Source organism: Schistocerca serialis, chromosome 10, assembly GCF_023864345.2.
Source record: "Schistocerca serialis cubense isolate TAMUIC-IGC-003099 chromosome 10, iqSchSeri2.2, whole genome shotgun sequence".
Lineage (NCBI taxonomy): Eukaryota > Metazoa > Arthropoda > Insecta > Orthoptera > Acrididae > Schistocerca > Schistocerca serialis.
This window is the reverse complement of record NC_064647.1, coordinates 221,972,924-221,999,429: the sequence shown is the minus strand read 5'-3', so window position 1 is coordinate 221,999,429 and position 26,506 is coordinate 221,972,924. Positions and strand designations below refer to the sequence as shown.

General features: G+C 40.0%; 1 protein-coding gene across 2 annotated transcripts in view; it reads left to right on the top strand.

The window, feature by feature from the left end:
• The window catches only part of LOC126425040 (transmembrane protein 50B), a 515,390-nt gene that overhangs the window by 457,367 nt on the left and 31,517 nt on the right, over window positions 1-26,506 (top strand). The window contains exon 5 of one of the 2 annotated variants that reach the window (XM_050087946.1): window positions 5,135-5,385. The exons of the other annotated variant lie outside the window; for it this stretch is intronic. The gene's annotated coding sequence lies outside the window, so the exon portion shown is untranslated. Of the gene's footprint in view, window positions 1-5,134; window positions 5,386-26,506 lie in introns of those variants that run through there. 2 annotated transcript variants of the gene reach the window in all.

Here is a 26,506-nt window from a genome sequence, read left to right as displayed (position 1 = left end):
TGTGTGGGAATAGTGACTGCATCATTCCAACTTACTCTCAACAATCACCTAAAGCTCCATGCGTTCACAACAATGGGCTTGTTTGTTGCTTTCCCCAGGAAATAATAATTGGCAGTTCTCAATAATTGGAATGCTTTGTTTCTGCCCAGTTTGACTTGTGACACCATGGCGATGAGACCATTGAATGATCGTGAGTTGGAAGAAATAGTAAATGCCTCACCAGATGAAGGATCACTTTCTGAGTTTGAAGATCACATCAGCAATGCATCTGAAAGCGAGTGTTCCGATGACAGTTACGACAGTCCACAGCCCATACAAAATAGTGTAGAGACTTTTCTTTCTAAAAATGGGAATATAGAATGGCAGTTGCATCCACCAGCACAACATGGTCGCCTACCAGCTTCGAACATCATCAAGAGTACCCCAGGAGTTACCAGGTATGCAGTCAGCAGAATATCTGATGTAAAATGTTCATTTGAAGCAGTATTTCACACAGCGCTTCAAAATGAAATAATAGAGATGACAAATATTGAAGGGCAGCGAGTTTATGGTGAACAGTGGACAGATATTGATGGTTCTGTTTTCCATGCATACTTAGGACTCTTACTCCTAGCGGGTGTATATCGATCTCATGGGGAGTCTACAAAAAGTTTGTGGGATAAAGATACTGGGCGAAACATATTTCGAGCAACCATGTCTCATGAAACATTCTGTAAGATATCACGTGTCCTGCGATTTGACAAGAAATCTACTAGAGAGGAAAGACGACGTACTGACAAACTTGCCGCAATTCGTAGTATTTGGGAGAAGTGGGTAGAGGTCCTTCCTAAACTGTATAATCCAGGAGAAAATGTTACTGTTGACGAGCAGTTAGTAGCATTTAGAGGTCGCTGTCCATTCAAGCAGTATATCCCAAGTAAACCGGCAAAATATGGGATCAAAATATGGACCATGTGTGACAGCAAAACTTCATACGTACTGAAAGCCCAAATTTATACAGGAAAGGTGAGTGGAGCGGCACCAGAAAGAAATCAGGGAATGAGGGTGGTATCTGATCTCACTTCTGAGTTACGTGGTCAGAATATCACGTGTGACAACTTTTTTACGTCGTACAATTTGGGGCAGCTGCTTCTGAAAAGGAAATTGACTATGTTGGGAACTATACGGAAAAATAAGCCGGAGCTTCCACACAAAATGACCAACAAGGAGGTACACAGCTCTTCATTTTACTTCACAAATGACACTACTGTGGTTAATTATATTCCTAAGAGACACAAGAATGTTGTACTTATGAGCACTCTCCACCATGATGCGGAAATCAGTGACAGGGCTGATAAGAAGCCAAAAATGATTTTGGACTATAATTCAACCAAAGGTGCTGTAGACACGCTTGATCAGTTATTAGGTACATATACATGCAAACGAAAAAGTAATAGGTGGCCAATGATAGTTTTCTACAATATTCTTGATGTTTCTGCTTATAATGCATACGTTTTGTGGATTTCGGTTGACCCTAATTGGAATGCAAGCAAATTGACTAGAAGGAGAATATTCTTGGAGGAACTTGGAAAGTCACTGATAAAAGAACATATTGCATCAAGAACGCATTTCCCAAGAACAGAAGATTCTTTGAGAATGGTCACAAGCATCCAAAACCCGAATGATGTGGGTGGTGTGTCAGAATCGGTAACAACAAGAAAATCTACAAAACGTGCACGCTGTAAGTTCTGTCCATCAAGTAATGACAATAAAACAAACATGGTGTGTGGAAAATGTAGTAAACATATTTGCAAGAAACATGTAACCTACTTGTGTCCACAGTGCAAGCAGTAAGAAAAGAACTGTAGTATTTTATAAGATGATTGTATTGAAAATTCTGTTGTTTCAAATTTATGTGAATACTTGTGCCTAAACTACAATCAGTAAGAAGAGAGGATTCTAAAGTTGTAGTGCTTTCTATGTTGGAATGTAATAAAAAAACTGTAGTGTGTTCTGTACTGTAGTGTGCTCTAAGATGAATATCTGTAATGACAACTGTCTGTTGTTAGAAAATGTCAATACTTACGTCTAAACTGTCAACAATAAGAATAGAAGTATGGAAAAACTGTAGTGCTTTCTAAGTTGAATGCCTGTAATGGAAACTGTCTGTTGTTTCAAATTTATGTGCATATTTAAATGAAAAATATCCCTCAATAAAGTTGTATGCATTGTTATTATTATTATTATTACCATTATTATTATTATTATTATTATTATTATTATTACTAACAAGGTACTGGAATAGAACAACAATGTCGATAGCTAAAACTGTACCAAAATTTATGTTTCTAAAGCATTTTGATATGTCGGGTCATATTGACCCGAACAGTATATATGTCAAGTAAAAGTGAACAGAACAGCAGGGTTAAAGTAGCAGTGTTGTGATAAACTGGTAATGTCATGAATATTTTCTTTCATTAGATGATTTCTTATAATTTTTGAACAGGGCTAACTTGACAACAATGCGCCACCGACCATTTCCTTCAACTCTTGGCTGTCAGTCATGTGGTTACAGTTCATTTGCAGAATTTCTTTAGAAAGTCTGAGATTAATTTCATGAAGGTCGGTCAAAATTGTTTGTTGTTTAAAAGAAAAAAAGAAAGCATTTATGCTGTGTCCAGTATGACTGACTTGTGACTTACAAGGAGATAGAAGCATCCTTAAAGGTGCATTTACGAGGGCTGTGAACAAATAAGTACTCGAAACAGTTATGAAGAACCAAGACAATACTTTCAGTGTGACTTCACTGTCAATGCACATTCATTTTTGTAAAATGCAATATTGACGATCAGTGTTCTTTTAGCAGAATCTTTCAATTTTACAAAATAATGGAGCATTTTTTAAATACTTCACAAAATGCAGCCTGTTTCTAGTATGACGGTACTGTTTTTGAAGATATCAGACAGAACAGTGACTCTGGCAACATTTGTGAAAGAATGATCAGCAAGGACTTACTGTGGCATGGCCCACTGCACCTACTGAAAGAATCTTGTAAGATGATGTGTATGAAATATTGAAATAAAAACCAATTACATATTCAGTGACAATACAAAAGATATGAATGATAGGTATTTATTCACAATTGGTAATGAAGTTATTTTGATCAGCTGTGTATTCTTCAAATCAAATGGTATTAATATTAGGTTATGTTTTCAGGAGTAAGGAGTCTTTGGAGGTGTGCAGTTTTTCCTGCATTTTCTGATAAAGCTCGTCAAGAACATTCTAGAAACAAAAATTTTATATTTGAGATTTTGTTTTTTTTCTGATAAGAATGTATAGACGTGAATACAGACAAAATTAGGGCTACAGGACAGTAAAATTTGATTTTGGAAAGATTTACATTCTAGAATTTGAATAACTGCAGCAACTTCTTTTACTAATTTATTGAATTACGAAATTCTGGAAGAGGGCATATTAGAGAAATATAGTTTTCATATGAGGTGTAGGTATGTCAGTCATAAAACAAATGCTTACTTCTGTAGCTGGATTTTTAAGTTCAACTAGTATCAAAGAATTTTTTGAAAATTTCGTTAAATAAAATTGTTTTTGTGTAAAATATTAACTTTTCTGTTGTCAGCCAAGTCTGTCATACTGATCAATAAGGATTATGAAAGCACAGAATGTAAAAGGATTTTTGTACTTTGTGTACTTGTGGTATATGAATTGGTAGAGGAAAAGAAATAAAGTGAAAGGAATATCATTTGCATTAGGAGTGATGTCAAGCAAGTGAAACTAGTCCACCTCGAACAAATGTTGTCCATGCACGTTAATATGACCACCTGTCAATAGGTTGAATAATCATATTTTGCAGTGCAGACAGCTGCCAGGTATGCAAGTGGGGTCTGAGGTTCTGGAAGGTACTAACAGCGATGTGGAGCCATCAAGGTGGTCCTACGGATTCTCGGTTGGGTTTACATCTGGAAAGTTTGGTGGACAGGGGAATACAATACACTCATCCTGGAGCTCTTCGAACAACACACGTACACGTGAATTGTCCTGCTGGTAGGTGCACTTGGGCTGAAGAAAAACAAATTGCTTTCATGGGTGGACATGGTCCCTGAGGACAGTTTCATACTTGGGTTGCTCCATTGTGCCATTCAGAATGATGATATCACCCAAGAAATGACATGAAAATGTTTGCCAGACCATAATGCTCCCTGCTCTAATGATCATTGCAGAGTATTTGCTTTCTATCCAACGGATCATAAAACACGAGTCATCTGACGAGGCCACCTGTTGCGACGCAGTGGACTTCAGTTGCAGTACTGGCATGCAAAATCCAGTCTTCATTGTCAATGAACAGCAGTCAGCATGGGTGCAAGAACCAGGCACTTGCTGCAGATGCTCATACGCATCAACATTTGCAGAATTGTCAGTGAGGAGAGGCAGTTGGTAGCCCCTCGGCTCATCTGGGTGGTCAGTTGCTCAACAGTTGCATGCTATTCACTCGTACACATTTCTGCAGCCGTAGTCACCCCTGTCTATGGCCCACGGTGCATCATAGCTGCCTCAGTGCCACTTTTGGATAGTGTCATTTTGCCATGCACAATGCTATTTAGTTACAGCGACACGAGAACAGTTAATAAACATAGCTATATCAGAAGTGCTTCCACCTTTGGCCCAAATGCCAATGATCGTACCCTTTTGGATGTCAGATAAATCACTCTGTTTCCAACTGTACTGTCTTGTGTGTGCCCCTTTATGCACAATCCACAGCTGGTGTTGTCACCTGCTGTCTGTCGGTGGTTCATTAATGTGACTTGAAAGTTAACTTGTCAACAGTAGTGTATATGTATATATTTTTATATTTAAATTTCAAATCACACTTATGCCTATAGAAATACATATTAATTTTATTTTGACTCATGATTATATTTTATGACAGTGGTTTTGTGAAGATTGATAAAGCAATTGTATAATTTTTATTTTGTTGTAACAATGTTTTTTTATTGATTTTCAGGCCAAGAAAGGTCTATCCAGGTGTTGGTCTTTTTCTTCAGAATGCATTTATTTTCATCAGCTCCATTGTATTTAAGTTTGGTACAGTCAAAGACCACTGGAACTGAACTGCGTACTGTCATATATAAAACTAGAGGTTTACTAGACATTTTTCAAGTTGCCGCTTTTATATGCTGTTAGGTATGTGGTTTAAAGAAATTTTCACAGAGGCTGGAGGATTTATCTCCTTGATGTACAGCACTGAAAAATTGTATCATCATCACATCATTCGGCTCTGAGTATTGTCAGTGGCAGATTGCAGAAGCAGCATGGAAGCAGTAACCTGTTGTCTGAACATGGAAGTGTGTGTCTAAAACCAAGCACCTGTTTGTGTAATTTTTCATTTGTTAGAATGAAGTGAGTTTTTGTTTTTTAATTTGAATTATGGAAACTCATGAGTTGCTGCTCTTGATGTCTAGGCAATCATGTCAGTGTTCAAAATTTTCACAATAAACTACATGTCGGTGTTAAAAATTTTTACAGTAATTAAACTGAAGTGTTTTTAACATTTCATACATAGAAGCTGTAACCCTGATAATGAGGTTTTTTATGATAAAATAAATTGCATTGTCTGTTTTGTATAATTCAGTTTTAAATATTGATATACTGTATCACTTTTTCTGTGAACACCCATGAAATATGTGCCTCTGCTTCTAAAATATGTGCCTCTGCATCTAGAGTACCACAAGAAAGTAGAGAGCAAGCAACATAGCCTCTTGCTATTAGCTAAAGTTTTTTTCTGTACATAAGGTATGCTGGCTAAAGTATCCTGTGTGTTTATCATTGTTTTGTGTGTATGTGTTGTATACATTATAATAGAATCAATTGATGCAGGAAACATGCTTCTATCTTTCTGATAATTTCAGCCACAGCCTCTCACAAGTTTAGTATGATGAACAAAACATGAGAACACTTGCCTGTTGTCTGATATTAGGTCTGCTGTATGCATTTTTTAAGGGAGCTTTGATGACTACTTTGTTATAGCCCTAATATGTGGAGATCAAAAATTCCAATTCAGAATTTCTTAAGTTACCAGTCATTTCTTGTGACAATCCGTGCATCATAACATGTCGTGGAATCACATGTATTCATTTAGTTTAAAATCCAGTTCTAGGTGGGCCTTATGTACTAACATACTCCAATTGGTTCAAAAATTGAAACCAGATGAAATGATGCATTGGATGAGATGTTGGACACACATTTAGGGAAGGGTATTATTTCTTTACTTTGAAAAGTTTTTGGATGTATCAAAATCCCTTCAACAAGTCATAAGCCAACTCACGTCGTCATCTTTGTCTACCTGTGCTTGAACCTCTAAATATCCTGTTTTTGGAACAGTAAAAATGTAAAAAATTACATCAGAGAAAAGAAATTCTTTCTTATGCTGTATCTAGCAAGCTAATACAAGCTGTTCATATTTGTATACATCATACTCAAAGTCTGGAATCTCTCAGCATTTCATATGATTACTAGTGTGTTTGGAAAAGGGATACACAGCTATCTGTGATGTTTGTGCTGTTAAATTGGTCACACATTTATCAGAATTTTGTACGAATGCACAATCTCGCTGCAATATCTTCTCATGCTTCCAGCAGCACCAAGTGCCTGTACATCCACGAGCTTTCAACAGTGCTCCTCAGCCATTGTTAAATGGCAACTGGCTGTGACGTTGCCTGCCTTGTTTTGTATAGCCTTTGCATCAGATGTCACATCACAAATACTCAGTTAATCGTCATACAAGGCATTGTTTTTATCCTGTGCCTGCGACACCTGTTGTAACCTTACAGTGGCTGTGTCCATGGTGTATTCAGCTGCAAACCATTGTCTTTATTGATGGTTACATATTTCTATATCAATAACTTCTTCTGTTACAGTTTCTAGAAACCATTAGGCTTCATTATAAGTGTCATTAAATGCAATTTTATGTCCATGTGTGTTCAACTGGGTAGCTAATTTCTCTGGGTAGCATAGTCACAAACACTTCGTGTTCAAACATGTTGTTCCATTGTGTGCAAGGTCCATCTGACATAATACTGTCAGTACTCAGTGTATTTTAAAATGTCTTGCTATCGTCTATGGATGTCAGAAGTGAATATGTAAACATTTGATGTGTTTGGGAGCCCACAGATTTTATTTGGGAGGATCTTGTATTAGAAATCGTTGACCATAAATTTGTTTCAAACTTCGTGTACATAACCATCTGTGAAAGTTTGCATATTAGCTTTGTTTATGTGTTTACATTGACCATTCTTAAATCAGATATAATAAGTGTGTGGATTTTCTCAATGAAAATAGTCATGAATGAGATACAAAATAATTTCGTATGTGAATGGCAAATTTTTGTAAGACTTTTGTCCTGTATTTAACAAATCTCTTCATATACCTTTTTGCCAAGATGTATATATTAATTTAGTAATTATTTGTAATGCACCACATTTTGAAGTATATGGTGAAACATTGTTGACTATACATAAATGGAATAGGAATGTGTACTGACGTACATTCCAAAACTTGGTGCAATAACACTGTCTGGTATCTGACAACTGCTCAGTTTGCATATAAACAAAAGATTGCTTTGTTGTTGAAGTTTAACCCTCAAGCAGGCGTGCCTACGTATAAGGGGCGCCATTCACAATAACATTGTCTTGTACTACTCCATTGCTGTTTTACAACTGAGAGCCCATTATCTATTCCTTCATTATTGCTTCAGATAACACTGCTAAGTCATGCTGTCATATGTCCAAGTGAGCAGCAATAATATACAATAAACGGCAAGCTAGGTGAGAAAAAAAAATTTTGATCCATGCAAGAAAATGACGCAGGTTCTAAAGCAGGTGGCACAATCTCACATTGAGGAATTTGAAATCGAATAAGTGTTTGGTTGGGACCTGATGCAACTACGTTTTTTAATGACTAGGGTGGGTCATTACTGTAACACTTGTGCATGGCAGCAGAGTGAAATGATGACAGCTTTGTATTTTAGCTTACTTAAGCAGTGATTTAGCTCATAGAATGTAGGTTTATTTTTTTGTTGTTTACGTAAACTAAGGTAAAACTCTGATTTTGCTCATTACTGTAGCACCATGAAGACCACTATCCTTCACATGTACAAAGTACATCATGTTCCCCTCATGTGGTAAAGACAGTGCACCCACTCAAGGATTAAGTAGTTAGTGATATCATAGCCAACCATCGTAACACGTACTTCTGCTTTAGGTATTTTGGTATAACTTTGTTAAGAACTCAAACTATGGAAAGCCCAGGTTGGAATACCAATGACATTATAGAAAGGAAAGGTTGCTATAAAACTTTTTATTTTGAATATTATTGGGCTAAAAATTGTTTGTTCTCTTATTCTTATTTATTTTGTGATTCTTCAGTTGGATGTTGGCAATAATATATCAAATCATAGTCACCTGGTAGTGCCTTTATTGATGTAACATGCAATAATGTAAATTTGGCTACGAAGTCTTTCGCAAAATATTTCTTGAATAAAAATCTGTCTGTGTACATGCTGCATCAATTCAGGATAAAACTCCAAGCTTTCGACCACTACCTCCATGGTCGTCGTCAGGGCTAAAACTGACTGTCGTGAACTAGCGAGGTTCCCACTTTTATATGCCATGGACAGCTTCTGATTGGCTGGAATACGTCATAGCAACAGCGATATGGCGCGTAGTGAAGTGGTGCCCTCTACTTCCATAGATGTAGTTTCTATCGTGCGTTGCTTGCAGCACCATCCCTTGAATCAGGAGGTCAAGTGCGGGAAGTTTTTCTCTGCGATTTTTCTTTATCCAGTGCACTCTTCCAAATGTTGCTAAGTGCATAGCCATTGTCTCTGTTAAAGTGATTATCGCTAAGTCTAATTTCGACTGCTTCCCAGATCACAGAGTCCCAGTAATTCGATGTGTGGGCTATTATTCTGGTTTCTTCAAACAAAATCTTATGCTTGTTAAGCAGGCTATGTTCAGCCACTGCTGATTTTTCCAAATACCTGTATTTTAGGTGGCGCTGGTGCTCGATGCAGCGGTCAGCAACAGTTCTTACAGACTGGCCCACGTAATTCTTGCCGCATTCGCAAGGAATTGTATAAATTCCCGGCACTCTTAAGCCGAGACTATCTTTGACTGATCTCAACATTTCTTTAATTTTCCTAGGTAGTCGGAAAACTGGTTTTATTCCTAGCCTCATCAGGACTCTGGCTATCTTGCTCGTTGTAGCACCGCAAAAAGGAAGCCGCGCTATGTGTTGGTCCTCTTCTTGTATATGGCTGGCACCGCGTCTTACTTTCTTGGACAATACTGATTTAATTTCACCGACAGAATAACCATTCCTCTTGAAAACAGAACTGAAACTTTTGAATGCTGAAAAGTGCAGCAGTAGCTCTTGTCAGTATTTGTGGCCATTGTGTAAAATAATAGTTCAGCGAATGAAGTAATGTACAGTGCCAGGAAAGAGATTTGTAAATGGTAAAATTTCTGTTTCAGGCTTGGTCCTGATGCCTGAAGAAAATGGACCTCCTAAAATCAGTGCTGCACCAGGTAAGTTATGTGCACACATAATGGGTGTATCGATGAGTACTTCACAACTTTGAAAATGCAGTGATTTATTCATTTGACTCGGGCATGGATTTGGTGTCATTTTATAGGGAAATGTTTACCTTACACTTCCATAGCCCCAATGTGACTTCGTTTGGTTACTCAGCACACACTCCATGTGAAGCTGAGGTCTTGGCAATGTGACCACAATGTGTCACATATGACATGTTCAGTTGCGGGGTACTTTAACTTGGAAATACAGTAGAGATGTCGAGGAATGTTTATGGGTTTTTTACTGGTGCAAATTCTGCTGTTCATTAATTTAACCACTTGCATAAGAAGTTGACCACACAGTAACGGCAGCCTTAGCATTGTATCTTTCATCCAAATTGTTACACTACCACATGAGATCCTATAATCAATCCTACTGTTTTTTAGGTCTTGTATGGTATATTTACTTCACATGTGCCAGTTGTACATGGGACTGGAGCTGTAGAAGAGAATGCTGGGTTGATTTTTGTAGGACTGTACATGAAGCCTAGTTCCACTTGATGTCTATTGTCATGTGCCAAGGGATGACTTCAGGATGTGTTGTACTGAATACTTCCAGTAAAACACTTCGACCACTCAAAAATGATATGCCTGCGAGGATCTTCACCATATTCTGTACAAAAATTACATTGTGTAGTTGTCACATTCTCTTCAAACCAAAGCACACACAATCTGCTGTCACTGCTTGGGTTGGCACAATTTTGTACTAGCGTATCACACAAGTCAAAACACAATGAGTTTTCTGTCAATATGACACCAAGCCTGCCTGTAAGTTACCTGTATAAGTTGGTCTAAATTTTCAAATTTGTAAAGTTCTTTTCAAATACACCCTGTACTGTAGTGTCATGCTTGCTCCAAGAATCAACTAGATTCTTGTGCATGCATGTGTGGACATCATGGTTTATAGGCCTACTGGGGAAACTTGCCATGTAAAACAAAAGAGTAACGCATCAAGCCTGGTACCCCAGTGGTGATGAGGAAACCCAGGTGTTACTAAAGAAAACAAATAATTGGTGTGCCTGTTACTGTTTGTATCATTATTGTTAATATATTTATTGTATTATGTACAGCTAATATGACTTAGCTGAAAGATTAAATTGATTTTTTAAGTAAATATTGAGTATGTGGCAAATGTAGAACACTTTCTGCTTTAAAAACTAAAACTGTAAGGCAGTTTCAGAAAACTTGCTGTGTTACCAGAGTAAGACCATCCTTTCTCAAGAAGCTCGTTGACAACATTTCATTGACATGTAGTATTGTGACTAAATATAAAAACTTTTCACTCTGGTTGTTTACTGATCACCTATATTTTGATAATAAAAGTAGACAAAAATAGCAACAAATTTTTACATTAAGTCAATTGCCTTTGGTACTACAGTTTCTAATCAGTGTCTGTTGGAACATTATCTGGGATGACAGTTTCATCTAATATGAGGTAAGAAAAAAGGCCATGTATTCCACCTTACCATGGTTCAGAAGTACTCAGCTGTTCCTTCAGAATGTTTGTTTCTGAGATTGTTGTTACTGTGGGATGTGAGAACATTTTTTGCAAATACAGTGGCTTTTGCTTCTATTTCATTGTATTTTAAAATCTGTTGCCTGTTCACTTCTGTCTCATTTGCTGCATAATAAAAGTGGCTGACACAGCCACTTCCATTCTCATCATAACTCAGTGAGTAGTCACAAAAGATGTAAGTATGCTCCTAGACCCCATCTCGACTTTCTCCAACTTCTGCAGAACAATTATTTGCCCAATTTTAAAGAAAATGCAATTATGACTAAAAATGGAACACACCTACACTGGTGAAAAATTTAGTTGTGGGCTTTTTCGTTGTTAGTATGAATTGGCAATGTTTTCTCGTGCTAATGTAAAATGTGTTTCAGAAAAATTGGTCACGTTTTGCTCACCGGAGCTAATTAACTAGTATGATTATGTTTTTGATAACTTTCTCCAATTGATTAACAAAAATATTCAAAAAGAGCAGTGCGTATGCTATCATGAAGCTAGTCTCACCATCTTGGATGTCTGTGGCTGTCAGCCAGCTACTTCATCTTGAGGCTGGCAAGGATAGAGGCTTGATGACTGGCTATTGTTAATGTCGTCTGTTCAATGTTCATAATGGCAGATTCCAATAAATACTTAAGGTGTGATAGTTTCAGTGAATTTCAGGCATTTGCTTGTATCGGAGACAATGCAGTGGCTGACGGTCTTCACTCAATGACAGGGCAGTGGCATTTGTATAGAGTTGTCAGTAGTAACAGACAAGCTACACTGTGAAATAACCACATAAATCAGTGTGGGATTTACAATGAGTGTCTGCTAGGACGGTGCAGGGAAATGTGGCACTGATGGACTATCGCAGCAGACGACGCAAATGCCTTCGTTAACATCAGGACATCACCTGCAGCACCTCCTGTTGGCCTCTGACCATATCAGTTGGACCCTAGGTGGCCAGATTTCAGGTGGTAATAGCTGATGGTATGGTTAGTGTGGTGTAAACCCCATGAAGCCATTGACCGAAGTTGTCAACAGTACACTGTACAAGCTAGTGGTGACTCAATAATGGTGTGGGCTGTTTTTACATGGAATGGACTGGGTCCTGTAGTCCAACAAAACTATTGGCTGGAATGGTTATTTTCAGCCATTTGGTGACCAAAAATAGAAGGAATTTTTATGGGTGACAACCTGCCATGTCTCTAGGTTACTACTGTTTGCATCTGACTTGAAGAGCATTATGGTCAGTTAAAGCAAATGGTTTGGCCACTCACATTCCACATCAGTCCCATTGAACACTAATGGTATATAAGTGATGTCAGTTAATGTACAATATCCTGCACTGGCAACACTTCACCAATTATGAACATCTATAGAGGCGCAATGGTTCAGTATCTGTTCAGGGAACTTCCAACAACTTGTTCACTCCATGCCACCTTCAGCTGCTGAACTACACTAGGCAAATGGAGATAACACAAGATACAGGAGGTACCCCATGACTTCTGTCACCTCTGTATAGCTCTGACTAAACTTTGGATTGGGTCGTCACAACCACAATAGAGACTCATCACACTTAAACCTGTTCAGGTAACCAGTGCTCCTGTCCACAGTTGATTTTGATAAGATGTTGCAGAATGACAGTTGTGGGCAGGTCTGCAATTGAAGACTTTGGCCAACAGGTATGTGGCATGACTTCTGACAGAACTCAGTATAGGCCAGTTCACCAGGTGGAGTTGTTTGATATTTTCTGCATTTCTTATGACATGGTGAATGTCAACCAATTGACAACTATTTCTCTGGCAGCTGCAAGAGATAGGCTATACAAAAAAAACTGCAGGAACTACCATAGACATCAATTACTGTTAAATGAAGGGTGATTGGGAAGCACCATATTGGATTTCCTACTTGACAGTTGGTGTACTGTATTAAGCATGTTATGACAGCAAGGTATCTGAAGGCAACAGCATACGAAATATTTATAAAACACATTTTTCGTATGATTTGTTAAAATTTTCAAATGATGCCATTACAGTTAAGGCCTTCATGATGTCTCAGCTACAGCACAACGAACACTGATGTTTTAAAAGTTGATCATGGTGTAGCAATTATAAGTGTAGAGTAACGAAGTATAAAATAGCTGGTTTGTATCCTGTGATGCCAGCTCTTCATTTCTTTCTGGCTTGGTGTTCCTAAAAGCTATGGACTTAAATCATTAATGTAATTCTACCTGTATTGCTCGTAAATCAGAGTATCACTTCCTGGGTTGGTGTATTAAGAAAACATAGTAAGTTTCAAAATAAACTCGTGCAAACACTTCAGTCTCTCCCTTCACCACTGGTTGGTCCTCATGAATGCAGAACGTCACATATTTATGAACAAATATTAGGGGCTAACATACCCTTCGGTAAAGAGAAAGTATAAACTCAAATTAACTTTACTCGAGGTTATTTTTATTGTATTGGATGTCATGCTTGCCTCATGCATTTTCAACTGAATGATCACTTACATCAATAGACAGCTCTTCTCTTCTTGTATTCAGCATGTGACATCAGAAAGTCCCATGCACAGTCTTGTGAACTGTTCCCATGTCAGGCCATACTAAAAGGCAGTGTAATAAGTAGGCCACAGTGCTCGCCTCACATGAAATAAAAAAAAACCAAATCATTGTGAAAGAAGGAACTCAACATAATCAAGAAGTCTACTACAGTTGGTCTCATGAACAATAGCATTGCAGGTCAAGGCAGGAGTAATTATTTTGTTGATGGTTTAAAGTGACATTAGCGGTATGTCCATACAGGACTTTCGAGCTTGAAGAAAGCATGTATCCCGTAAATTTCTCCTTGTTTATGTAGTATTTGTCACATTCCACTACTGTCAGCAATGACAAATGGAATAAATCGGCAACCACCTTCTCAAGATTGTGTTAAGAGCTCTTACTGTCTGACATCAGCATACTGAGAGAGCTACTGAATTCTCGTTGCAGTCGGGGAATGCTTGACTATATTAGCCGAATAGGCCTAAGCTCAGCTGCCGTTGTTTGTGAACACAACTAGAAAACAAGTCCTATTGAAATTGGATATTTCCTGTGGTTGCAGCAATGAGAAGAGTATGAATTCTAGGCATCAGGTTTGTGATGCAACACATTCCACTAAATTTTGTCTAAATAAAACTACATGTTAACTCAAATGGCAAAGCTTCACATGTAGATATAAGAAGAAATTAATTTGTTAGACCCCTCCACACCTCCACCAGTGGAATTGTGGTTCTTACGTGGGTTTGTGTATGGTGCACACTGGGCCCTGAGCTATTTTGGCTCATTCCTCATTCCCATGCTGTTTCCTTTATCGTGCCCCTCTTTTCCTGGACTTCTTCACCTCTGCCCACTCCTTCCCGCCTCTCAGAACTCCCTCATGTCGACCTGGATATCTGTCAGGTTTCTTGTATTCCTTCCTGTTCTTGTTCTCCTTGTCTCTCCTTTTCATCCCTTATCAGTGTTTCTGGTCCTCCTTTGGGGACTGACCTCCACACCTACATTTCCTCTCCCTGATATTTGCCATTCAGGGAAGAACCTCACTCCCAAGCATCTACAGCATGGATTCCTTCCTCCCTTCCCTCTCTTCCCTGCTGTAACTCCCTCCCACCATGTGCTATTTGTCAATTAAAAAAATACAGTTGCTCTCTTTCATTGCTTCTAACATCTCTATGCTCTCACATTTAAGAATTTATTACAATTTTACATTATAAGGCAATTTAAAGACAATACCTTTGGGGCTTACATTTACTTACACTTAAAAAAGAAATGTTTGATTGCCCCCCTTTTAAAGATACTTTTTAGTTTTGTAACATAGAAAATAAAGTTGAATTCAATTGAATGTAGTGGTCAGATCTCATTAAAACATCCACAAATCATAGTACAAGTCATAAGTTCCATAAATGTCACTTCATCTATAATCATAATTTTACAAATGAGAAAAAGGATCAATGTATTCGTTACTGTACTCTTGGCATGCACTTGTTCATGTTTCATCGAAAAATTTCTGCTTTGGACATTTCATTAGTTAGGTCTGCTGATCAAATGTACTGGTTTGAGCACACAGTGGGGCAGTGTGGTGAGAACAGTCATCGCTCCGAGACATCATCAACTGTGCAGACAAGTGAAGCGTGTCGATCAGCAGTGGCAGTACTGTTACCACTAACTCCATCTCATAGGAGTGACATCACTGTCACACGCCACACTTCATTCATCTTGCTGCTGACTGGTGGGACAATGAAGGCAGGCATGTGTGATGGAGCTGGGTTGCTGTGTGGGCACACGTTGTGCCAATCCAATTGATGGTTGTTCCATTTGTGAAAAACATAAAATATGGCAGAATCAGTCTTTCATATATCACTGCACACTGTAGCAACATAGGAGAAACGTTCTGAGTATCACATGTGTTGTGTGAAGTGTCGCTCTAGCATGAATGTAAACTGTCACTGCTTATTCACTAGAACATCAACAATTAACACAACTGAAGTTTCACACAGTTTTAAAATGGTTCAGGGTTTGAATAACAACAGACACATCTCAACACTGCCTGTTACGCTTACTTAGTGCAGTTATTTGTGTGTTTCTGAGCAGGCATTTATGAAGCATCTGCTACCACAGTTTACTCAATGTGCAGTTGTCACACATGGTGTACCCCCCCTGGGGGCTCAACACTCTTTCAGGGGTTCATGCTTGGCTACCACAGGGCCCCAGCTGTCACAGCATCTTTCCCCTTCTGTGCTGCATGTCTATCCTCCTGCTATTCTTTTTCCTTTTCTGTGGGAAACATGTCTGGATGTTACTGGGAATGTTCCACATCGTCTGTCACTGACATAAGAGCAGTCTCATCACTGTCTTTCATTCCCTCTTCATTTGCGTGATTCCCTTCTCCCTTATTTCCTGCACTTGGGCGTTGGAGGTTCCTCTCTCTTCTTCCTCCTCATTTGCTCCTGATGGCTGGCACACACGTCTGCCGCATAACAGGTGACTGCGTAACATGTAATTCTTAGCCCTGGGTCGAAAGGCAGGGTATTCACATACCCCCTGGTACAGGCCAGGCCCAAGGAGGGGTGATAGCCTGAGCTGCCAAATTCCCAAATGGTCCTTCAATCAGGTGTTTGGAGGTGTAACCTGAGGTGTAAATAATCACCTAAGGCAGGTGTGCCCCCCCTGTGAAGGGAACCCCCAGTTAGAAAGAGCATGCTACTGGAGACACTGGCAATCATAGGGATTTTCTCACAATGAAACAGTCATCACGATTAACATCTACAAAATGTAAAGGTAATGAGGCTAATAATTCAAAGACCCTGTCAGCTGCAACGTGGTTCGTTGTGGTTTCACGTATTGAAGATGGTCAGTCCTTTGCAATGGTAATTTGGTTCATTATTCACAATTGTGTTAATGCCATTGCTGGCCCTGTGAAATCCTGCTCTCGTTTAGAGGAGTGGCACTTTGCTTTTGGAGAGAACTTCGGATTCTCAAGCTGAACAACTGTTTTCCACCTCGCTTCTCCATGGGTATCCTTTTCGTGTCATGGTCCATAGAACTTGGAATTCTTCCTGTGGTGTTACATACACTAGGCTGCTAGAAAGTCTGACTGAGGCTGAAATCCAATCTAACCTCTCAGATTAAGTTGTCGGGTGATGAAAAAGGTAGATTTCTCATTAGTGCACACCCGCACTCTTTTTCTCACCTTTGACAGAGTAGTGCTTCCGTCCAAAATCAAAGTAGGCTATTAAATTACCACAGTCTGACCCTACATTCTGAACCCTATACCCTGCTACGAGTGTCATCAATTCAACCACACTAGAACGTCTTCTGACACGCACCCAAATGTCTAACCTGTGGTAGGGATGCATATGAGGGCATTGTCCACCTCCTTCTCCCTGCTGTATCAATTTCATGGCAGTCATGCTGCTGCCTCTTGGGATTGTCCTGTATATCATGGTGAGCAGGAGATCCAGGTAAAGGAAAAAGTGCCTTCCCCAGTCACCTGCAAGTTATTGGCTAGTTGCAAACTGTGTGTTCTCCACTTAGTTCTCTTCTTGCTACCTCTCACTCCATGAATGACATGGCCACACAGACGTGTGACCTCAAATTCTGTTCTGAGATTGTGAAATTGTCCAGTGCCAAAATAGCATCACCATCCCCCTGTCCAGCTGTGCAACAAGCCATCAGTCTCTCGCCTCAAGGAGCGAAGCCACTGGGTACACAACTGGTGACCGGAAAGGACAAAAGGAGTTCTGTGAAGACTTCCTACATCCCTCCAGCCAAACGCCAGTGTCTTCCTCTGCTAACTGGAAAGGCTCAAAGAAGTCCAACAAAGGCAAACTGTCTTCTCCTTGGCCGTCTCAAAGATTGTATTCAACGGTGTTGCCATGTGATACCTTAGCCTGACCAGCTTCTATGTCGCCACCACCCACCACAAACAGCTTTCCTGAGTAGGACTCCACATACTGACAGCACAAGCAAGCTGATAATTCTGTTGACCTCATGGAGTAGGATCCACCTGCTTCTATGCAGTGTAGCTGCAAGTCTTCAGACTGTCAATCAACAGTGCTGAGATGATGCCCCTTCATTTCTTCCTCATACCTCCTCGAATGGAACATTTGTGGCCTTCTGTCCCAGAAAGAGAATTTATGGCTGCTTTTAGCATCACACCGTCCCCTTGTACTCTGCCTTCAGGAAACAAAATTCCATACTTACGACTGCTTTGAGCTTTCACATTTCTCTCCAGTTTGTTTAGACCTCCCCCCCCTCCCCCTCCCAAGGTCAGCATTCCATCTCCTGTGGGCATCATGCTGAATGAGATTCATAGGCAACCCATCTCACTGACTGCCCATCTTCAAGTTGTGCTGTTTGAGGCTTTCCCGGCGCTGCATCTGCTTGATAGGTTCCCGGGATTTACGCCAGATAATATTATAGAAACCGCACAATATTTCAGCGAGACAACTGCCCGCCATCTTAAGGTGCTACTGTCGCGTCGCTGAGAAGCGCGCAAATTTATATGCTGCCTTTCTAGTACAGCGCAGGCGCCAGCGGGGCATAACGTCATCGAAGACGAATCGTAGACAGCGTCGAATACCAGAGCCCTCTGCTGGAGAAACGGGTCGCAGTCTGCGGAAGCGCGCCGCAGCGCGGGAAAATGCGGCCGGGAGCGACGGACCCCGATCGCGCGCGCGAGGTGTTGGTGTGCCATTTAAGCATCTGCGCTAAGGCTTCCCATCTGCGTGGACTCGGTGCGGTTGCTAATCTGTGGCTGATGATTCCTTAGTGCCGTCAAGGCTGGCTCCCAGGCTTTACTCAGGTGAAACCCCGTGTCTCTGTTTATTAGGTCACTGCTTATACGTATTTCGAGCGCCTCTTTGATGATGGAGTCCCAGTATGTGGAAGCATGCGAGAGGATCTTGGTTTCTCCATAATTCATGCCGTGTCCCGTGTCAAGGCAATGTTCAGCAACCGCAGATTTCTCTGGCTGACCCAACCTCGTGTGATGTTTATGTTTGTTGCATCTGTCTGTGACCGTACGACACGTCTGGCCAATATAAGATTTCCCACATTGGCACGGGATTTTGTATATTCCTGGTCTCCTCAGGCCGAGGTTGTCTTTAACAGAGCGCAGCATTGATTTCACTTTTGCTGGAGGCCGGAAAACACATTTAATCCGGTGTTTCTTAAAAGACACGCCACCGACATACGGTAGAAAAACCAACCCCGTGGTGTTATCTGCTTCTTCAGGTTGTTCTTGAGGTTTGGAGCGTGCTGGTCGAAACGCGTTCCGGATCTGCTTCTCAGAGTACCCGTTCTGGGCAAATACAGAGCAGAGATGGCTGAGCTCTGCCGATAAGCTGTCCTGATCTGAGATGGCTCTGCAATATTATCCGGAGTAAATCCCGGGAACCTATCAAGCATCTTAAAGTTGTTGCAGTTCACCTTTTCCTTTCTCACCTGATGTTTTCCCTTTGTACCGTTTATATCCCTCCATTATTCGATGTCACCAGGTCAGACCTCCTTTGGCTTATTGGGCAGCTACCTCGCGCATTTCTGCTACTCGGTGACTTTAATGTGCATAATCCCCTTAGGAGTTCTCCTAGAACCTGCCAGAGGTGCCCTCTTGACTGATCTTAATCAACTCACTCTTCTGCCTTAACACTGGAGTTCCCATTTTCCTTTCCAACTCCTCCCATACCAATTTGCATTTGGACTTATCCTTTTGCAATGCGCAGCTTGCCATCGTCTTGAGTGGTCCGTTCTTTCTTACGTTTACTAGAGCAACCATTTCCCATGTGCTGTCTGTTTGCTGACTCCTACCTCATCAGTGTGCATACCCAAATTGCAACTTACTAAGGCTGATGGGCAGCTGTACTCCTCCCTGGTCATCTTCAAAGAAAAAGATTTCCAGTCGTGATGACCAGGTGCAATATCTCACAAGTGTTATCCTTTCTGCTGCAGAATGTTCCATTCCTCAAACTTCCTCTTCACCACATCATGTCCCTGTCCCTTGGTGGACTGAGGCATGCGCTGACACAAATCTTGCACTGATATGTGCTCTCAGCATTTTTAAGTCATCCTATGGCGGCAAACTGCATTCATTACAAACAGATGCGTGCCAAGTGTTGCTGAATTCTTTGGGATAGCAAAAAACCTAGCTAGATTTCATTCATTACTTTAACAGTTCCACCCCTTCCTCTGTCATATGGGCCAACCTCCGATAGCTCTCTGGGACAGAGATCAATTTGCCAGTTATCGGCCTTCCGTTAGAAATGCCACCAGAGGGTACCACCCATGGTACGGAGCAGACTTTCTCGGGATAGTTTACGTTTGTCTTAAAGGGTCTACCATTTCAGTTCCACCAATGTCTATGTGACACTCTCCTATGGAATAAACAAATCTGTAACAATATGTGCTGCCCCTCCTTGTATACATTCAATATCTGCTGTTAGTCCTATCTGGTACGGGTCTGACACACGTGAGCAATATTCTAAGATGGGTCACACACTGATTGCTTTTTAATCTCTTTCGTGGACTGATTTCACTTTCCCAGTATGCTACCAATCACCAAAATCTACCACCTGCTTTACCCATGAGTGAACCTATGCGAACATTAGATTTCATTTACCCAAAATAAAGGATACTATGTTTTTCCCTTTTGTGAAGTGCACAGTTCTAAATTTCTGAACATTTAGAGCATGTTGCCAATTTCTCCCCCATATTGCAATCTTATCAAGAGGTGACAGAATATTTATGCAGCTTGTCTCAGACAGTACTTTGTTATACATAACTGCATCATTTGCAAAAAGCCTGATTTTACTATTAATATGGTCTGCAAGGTTGTTAATATACAATACGAAAAGCAAGGGACCAACACACTTCCCTGGAGCACATCCAGTTACTTCCAAATCTGACGATGACTCACCACCTAAGATAAAATGCTGTGTCCTCTCTACCACATAGTTCTCAATTCACTCACAAATTTCACTTGATACCCCATGATTGTATTTTCGAAAATAAGCGTATTGGCGATAAGAAGTCAAATCCTTTGTGCAAATCAAAACACACAGTCTACCTGGTTGCCTTGATCCAAAGCTTTCAACATGTCATCTGAGAAAGTGCAAGTTGTGTTTCACATGATCAGTTTCCAAAAACCATGCTAGCTGGAAACTGAGGACACTATTCTGTTAAAAATACCTCATTATGTTTGAGCTCAGAATATGTTCTAAGATTCTACAAGAAATCGACGTCATAAGTACTGGATGATAGTGTTGTGGATCGCTTCTACTACTCTTCTTGTAGACATGTGTGACCAGTGCCTTTTTCAAAGAACTGGGCATGGTTTTTTGTTTGAGGGATCTGCGACAGATTATAGTGAGAAGAGGGGCTAATTCAGCTGCAAATTCAGTATAGAATCTGACAGGGATTCCATTGTGCTCTGGAGCATTTTTCAGTTCCAACAATTTCAGCTGTTTCTCAACACCACTGACACAAATACTTATTTCATTCATCTTTTCAGTGGTACAACGATTAATCGGGGTAATTCTCTTGGGTTTTTCTTTGTAAAGGAACATTTACAGAGTACTTCCATATTTATCTATGCAGTGTGTGGCCAATTATTCTTTTAAATTTGAGCCAGAGTTTGTCTACATGCTAGTTTACTGAACTCATCCATCTTTCTACTTGTTTTAGTTGTCCTCTGTCTTTTGTGCTTGTAATCATTGTTCCCACAACCGCATCATGGTCACCGATACCAGTGTCAAAGTGGACATCCTCAAAGATGTCTGGTATATTTGCTGAAATTAGAGCCAATATATTTCTATGGTTACATGAGGAGGTAAGTCTGGTGGGCGATAGGATCCAACTATCATTTTACACCCACCCCTGATACTGAGTCTTGTCCAATCAGGCTCACATGCAGTTTCAATTTCTACTTCAGTGGATCTGAGTTTTTTGTCTACAGTGTCAAATACATCATCACCATTTTCCACTTGCCTATCCTTCTGATATACATTTAATTTTTCCTCAAAAATCTCACTGTCGTCAATTTCAGGTTTCAAGCAGCTTTCATTGAGCGTGATTGCTTTTCACAAGCACTTCAAACTCTGGCACTTAGTTATGAATGCTTCGGCAGAGTACCACCTCTCACATGTGGGTGGCATTTTTTCCAGTATTACACTTACACATCTGAGTTTCCTACAGCCCCTGGATGGAGAGCTGCCTAATCCAAAAAAAAAATCCCTCTTGGGTGCACTGCACAGTCAGTAACCTGAGTAGCAGCCTCTGTTGTGTAGTGCAGATCTGACCTATTTATGGGGACCCTACAGTTCACAACACTATGGCACAGGTCCAGGAAGTTGCAGCCTCGCTTGTCACAGAACTTCCGAAGTATCTGGTTCAGTCCTCCCACTCAACTCACAACCAAAGAGCCACCATCAGTTCCGGAGACAACGTTGCATATTGTGAGCTTCGTTGAGACTTAATGCACAAGGCTGGTCTCCTCAAATTTCTCTGCCAGTTGCTGGAATGACAGAGTCACTTCAGTGCCCAGACGAAAGGCATCACGTGTTCCAATGTGTGCCACAATCTGCAGTTTGTTGCACTGTGTTCCCTCAATGGCTGCTGGAATACCCTCACACTGAGTGCACCTGGTGTCTTTTCCTGTCCCTCGCTGGCATTTCCCGAAGGGATACAATCATTCACCATACATTTGGATTGCCAATGAGTTACAGACACCTACCCTTTTGTTTTTCCCCATACAGGTGAAGTGAGTCCCACTGGCTCAGTTTGTTTCAGTGAAAGACAGCACTTCAGACTTGTTAGCTACGGGGATTGGTATAACACCCTGATTCCTCACTGGCTCACAACCACGCTGTACAGAATGCATAGATCTACCATTGACACGCTACTCGCAGGGAAGTGGACGAATAATGACAGATGCAATACTGTCTGCAGGAGACAAGATATACACCAGAGGAGTGTACTTAAGGTACCTCTGGTACAGTTAGCACAGGTACAAGACTCTCGGCAGCTCTTCCAACACACTGATTCACCACAGCTGACAATCTTTTTACAGTAGTCGGGGTGATTTCCAGCTGCTTACAAATGTCAACCAACTCACCCCATGTCTGGTAACAGCAATCACAGTGGAGCTGCATTTTGGCTGTTGCAGTGTATTGCAGGTCAGTGAACAAAGGGTTATAAATTAAACCTGCTGATTATTTATTAATCTGACCTAAAATGGCTCTAATTCCCCATGAAGACTGAAGCAGATAAACAAGAGATTTCTGTTAAGCCAACACTGACACATGGTAATATTTGCTAGTTTCCTAAAATGTTTTTACGTTTATTACAGTTGTTTGCAAACTGGAAAACAGATATATGATAAATGAAGAGAATGTATATGACTACTCTTCTTAAAGGGAAAATGAGATTGTAACTCTAAATGTTAGTTAGAATATCTGCTACAGTAATTAAAACCACAATTTTTCATTTGGTTTATCCTGTGCACACTTCTACACTGGGGTGCCGAAGAACAACACTGCGGCGTAAGTTTATCTAGAACAAAATAATGAAACTGTGAAACTGCAACTGCAACAACAAAGCCGCATCATCTGTAACGATCTTTCAGTTACTATCAAAACTGTCCCTGATTGTGACTTTGTGCCATTAAGTAAGTGTCCCTAAATTAAATGTGAGAATCAGTGTTATTACAGCATGGCTCACAAACGTGGGGCTTAACATTAACAGCAAGGGCCATAACAGCAGGAATTATTCTCTCCTCAATTATAACAGCATCAGAATATTATTTGCCTCTATCAAACATTTGTTCCCATCTTTTTAAAATAATGAATTGCAGATTTTTGTGAGATCCATTGACCTGTAACTTAGCTATTTCAGTATGAGAAATAGTGGCTAATGCAATAGTACCAAGGCTTAGTATATGATGAAAAGCATTTTATTTTCGCAAAGGGCAATGTTTCACGCATTTGTCTTATGGACTGAAGCAGCTTCAGAAGAGCTCAAGGTCAGTATTACTCTAGATAACTTGGCCACAACAGCCAATGAGGTTACAACCTCGAAGAACTTTGTACATCAGGTGCAGGATGAAATAAGTTTAGAAGAGACACTTGAGCATCTCTCATTTATTTGGTGCAGAGCAATTCCGTTTTAGTGAAGGGGACCTGCAAGAGTAGTAAGTCATCCGTCAGTTGAAACATTACAGAAAGCTCTAAAGTAAAGACTAACTTGTGGCAAAATAGGGTACAAAGTCTTGCTAGAAAACAATTACCTTTCTTATCAGACAGAATCCTCAGGTGAACAATACAGAATGTGAAGTTTAGATCTGGTGTACTGAGAGAACACATTAGTTCCCTCAAGATCATACTGCATCTCACGTTATCAGAAGTAAGACATGCAATTCTAATGATAATGAGTTTAGATTGACTCCACCATTGGAGTAATAACCGAACATTGGCTGCATCATTTGTAATGTTACTATACCACCTGCAAAATTGTTCTGAAAATGTAGCCCCATGCATTAGTTTTTACACTGGGTAGTTTTACAAGTAGGTAGCAAAACAAGAGTTTCCAATTATACTTGGCCTTCTTTTCAAAGTTCATATGTCATGAACACAATTGTTGCAATTGTCATAGAATGGGAGGAATTTGGTATGAAAATTCATCATGTGGTATATATGTGTGGGCAAAATTAAGCTCTATGGCTAAGAGTTCAGAACTACAGTTGATAGGTTTATTAATTTCAAAAACTCTGGGTAACATTCTCATGATAAGAGGAAGCTAATTTTGCTAGCTGATCCAATACATTTTTGGGCGCTGATGACCCCGCTGTTTAGCGCCCGTAACTCTCAAACACACACACACACACACACACACACACACACACACACCACACACACACACACACACACACACACACACACACACACACACACACACACTCTCTCTCTCTCTCTCCAATACATTTTAAAATATTCGAGAAACCACTTGGTCAGTGGGCAATTTATCTTCCTTCCGCAAAATGTTATTGGAAAATCATGGTTTCCATTCAATGAGGTACATATTGGTCATATGAAGCAGCTATTTGAGACAGATAGTGGTTTACACTGGAAACTGGAACAACAACAGCATGAGAGCTGTTTGATGCAAAACTAGTGTGGCAGAATAACAGATGGTTTGGTTACTTTTCATAAACATTGACTGTTCCTGCCATTGAGTATGCTGTCAAGACAGGGAAAGTTCTGAGGAATGCTTTGACCACAGTATGGTTCTTAAAGGATGTTCGTAACTTGTTTTGTTTCGTGACATCCAGAGCTCCAACTGTGCCACTTGGTGGGTGTAAAAAACAAATGTAAGCAGTCAGGTAGATATACAGATAAAAAGTGCCTATTTACGCCTTTTGTACAAGTTTGTGTGTTGTTCTTTACCACCACCTTCGTTCCTTGCTTGTTTCGCTTTCCTTTTATAATTTTGCTCTCCAAAAGTTATATTTCCAGTGCGTCTCATAATACTCAAGGTACATAAATAATACATTATTTCATTACAAACTAGCTTTGTTAACGAGTATATTCTTTCATAAATTGGGAAGAAACAATTGAGTCAAGTGTTTCTATGTCAGATCATGATCTAGCAGTTCAAAATGAAAAACATAATTGACATTTTATCAAAAGGCAGGGAAAATAGTTCACGAAGTATACTAGGAGGTCTTCCTGCTTTGGTTATTTAGATGTAACAAGGCTACAGTTAACGGTTTTTCATATTACAGGTATGCATAATGCATTTGTCCCACATTACACTGTTGCCCAAAAATTCTTTGTCAGAAATGTTACATTAATATTACGTCATTGTATACGGTAATAAACTTTGATTGTTTGTACCTTGATAATAAATGAGACACTCCGAATACTGTGTTCTAAAAAAAGAAAGGCATTACAGTTGAAAATGTTGCCAGTTTAAAGTCATGGTTGTTGTGCTGATGTATGGTTGTTACCACTAAATTCCTTAAAATTGTCATAAAAACTTCACAAATAGGATGTTTGTCTGCATCTTTAAATTTTCCTTGCAGCAACGATAATTTGCAACATAATATTGGTTACCCTTTATATTTGTGAGGATTCGAAATGATCTGTAGTACCTTACAGATACTTGCAGCAATACAAATTATTTGAGCTTGCTGAAGTTCTAGTAAGGAGAGAACTACAAAACCCATCCCTGTAACTGTGAATGAAGTTAATGACAAAAACTAGGAAGAAAAATATTTTGTCACATTATGTTACTATTTTTTGTTGCTGGAAATCCAGATGTTCGGTTCGCACCTGGTGCTCTACCGTATCAATACATTCAGCAACTGGGTTGCATTATAAGGCAGCGGCAGTGTAGTGTGCTGGAGCTGGTAACGATCATTGATTATGTGACATTCGTATTAATGCAAACATTTTGTTACGAAATTTTCGCTTTACGGGATTAATTAATTAATTAATTGGGCAGACAAGGGTACACACAATAATATGCCAGCCAATCAGCAGGATCGGCATTAATTATTTGCTTCACGACCAGTTGTTGCCAACATCAGCACAGTTCGCCACCACTGCCTTAAGAAAAATTGTACCCGACAGTCAAGATGGCTTTTTTATTTAAAAAAAAAAAGCCAAATACATTGTTGCAACCCATGGGTACATAGCACGTTGGGACCCAGTGTGGCCGCCCTGAAAAGCAGACCATACCACCCTAGTCAGAACTTAATGGTGATAGGGTTGGCGACATGGAAGCAAAGTTTAGTCACTGATTTCAGCCAAGGTGAAGCGCGCAGGTTTATTCTGTCTTGTTCTCTGCAAGTGTGAAGAGTGA